This window comes from Dermacentor variabilis, chromosome 2, assembly GCF_050947875.1.
Source record: "Dermacentor variabilis isolate Ectoservices chromosome 2, ASM5094787v1, whole genome shotgun sequence".
NCBI classification, from domain to species: Eukaryota; Metazoa; Arthropoda; class Arachnida; order Ixodida; family Ixodidae; genus Dermacentor; species Dermacentor variabilis.
Window position 1 is genome coordinate 248,613,976 of NC_134569.1, and position 2,157 is coordinate 248,616,132.

At 47.6% G+C, this 2,157-nt stretch overlaps 1 pseudogene; it reads left to right on the forward strand.

Annotated features, from left to right (window-relative positions):
* Positions 1 to 433: 433 nt before the first annotated feature.
* LOC142571247 (uncharacterized) lies at positions 434 to 1,493 on the forward strand (annotated as a pseudogene).
* Positions 1,494 to 2,157: the final 664 nt, after the last annotated feature.

The following is a 2,157-nucleotide window of genomic DNA, read 5'->3' on the forward strand; positions in this document are numbered from 1 at the left end:
AGGAAATGTAAACACTGTGGAAAGGGCGGCTGAATTAGCCGAAGAGTACGCAACGCGTAGAAAGCTGAACGCCGAGGACGGTAATTGGGACGGTAGAAATGGACCGCGGAAACCATTTCCGTTGAAAAAGGGTTCGCAGACTAGACGACCGGAGCCTGTAGACGTGGAGGAGAAGCCCGCAGAAAAGAGCGAGGAGAAACCTAACGGCGAAACTGTACAAAAAGAGCAGAAAAGAAAATTCAAATCCTTTAGACCGATCCGCTGCTATAAGTGCCACAAACTGGGACATATCGCTGTGAACTGCGGAAAGCCTAGCGTAGCTTTCTCCTACGTGGAAGACAAACACGAGAATATGGAACTTTTAAGCCCATATCTTCACGACCTGCAAGTTAATGGCAAACCATGCCGGGTGCTAATTGACAGTGCCGCCACGATGGACATTGTCCATCCGTCTTACGTGTCGGTAGATGATTTCACCGGAGAAGTAGCATGGATCAAACAGGTTGTAGAAGAACACAGCGTGTGTCTGCTCATGGCCAAAGTCAAAATCAGTGGACCATTCGGTTAGCTAGTGACCGAGGCTGCAGTTTCCAAATTTTTGTCACTGCATTACCCTTACATTTTTTCAAATCGTTCAAATCGGTTACTACGTGAAAAAGAGCTTAATCTGGGAGAGGGCATACTACAGGCATTGACCCGAGGCCACGCTCGTAAAATCGCGTCGCTTTCGGCTGAAAATACACAAGCTGCTCCAGCGGAAGCAGAAAAAGAGATAACTTCAACACCCGAATCCGAGCTAGGCCCGAGGGACAAAAAAACAGTTGAAGAGAGCCTGCCAGCTGACCAGCTCAATGAGAGCATATCACTAGAGTGTCAAAGTTCAAGCCTGCAGGAAGAGCAAGCTGACGCAATCGCAAGCGAGACAGGGTCGTTATTATCACCGGCCTCAAAGAACTTTGATCAGCTCTTACGTGTGGACAGAGAGTCACAGGCAGCCGAGCGAAAGAATGATGACAGCTTAGCTAAATTACATCACACAGCTAAAGAAGGCATTGCTAGGCGCAAGGTGACGATGCATGAGAGAGGAGGATTGTTGTATCGGCACTACAGAGATGGAAAGGGTAGGATTTTAGATCAGTTAGTCGTACCTACTACGTATAGGGAGGATTTTTTGAGTCTCTGTCATGGAAATGGGTGGTCCGGCCACCTAGGCATAAACAAATCAAAGGAAAGATTGCTTATGGAATACTACTGGCCTGGCTGTTTCAAAGACGTAGAAAACTTTGTAAGATCATGCGACGCCTACCAGCGCTCGGGTAAACCAGGAGAGACATGGAAAGCTCCACTAATAGAACCTTTCAGACGACTTGTTGCAGACACGGTAGGGCCTTTACCAAAAGCAAAATTGGGTTAGAGGTACTTGTTTACCATGCTGTGTCCGGCTACAAAGTTTCCAGAAGCAATCCCTCTGGAAGAGCTCAGCTCCACCGAAGTAGTAGACACGCTTTTGACAGTATTTGCACGAGTTGGGTTTCCAGCCGAAATTCAGGCGGATCAAGGGTCAGTATTCACCAGCGTACTGACTTCCACATTCTTGCAAAAGTGCGGGGTAAAGTTAATACACAGTTCCGTCTATCACCCTCAGTCAAACAGTGTAGAGAGGTGGCATTCAGTGCTTAAGCGAGTTTTGCGTGCGCTCTGTTACGAGCACAAGGAGGACTGGGAGAACTGTCTGCCAGCAACTTTGTTTGCTTTGCGAACGGTTCCACATGAGGCTACAGGGTTCTCACCAGCAGAACTAGTGTATGGGAGGACACTCCATTCTCCACTAAGAATGTTAAGAGAGATGTGGGAGGAAAGAGGACAGAGCCCAACAGTGGTTGAAAACGTGCTAAATCTGTTGGAACGGCTAAGGGCAACCCAAGAACTAGTCGAAAAGAACATGGGAGTAGCTCAAAAGAACGCCAAATTCTATTACGACAAGAATGCGAGGCTTCGTTCGTTTAGCCCCGGAGACCAGATAATGATTCTCAAACCTTCAAGAAAGAACAAGCTTGAAGCTCACTGGGACGGGCCCGTTAAAGTGTTGCACAAACTTTCAGATACTAACTATGCTCTGAAAATGCCCGGTCGCAGGAAGGAGGTGAGGATATATCA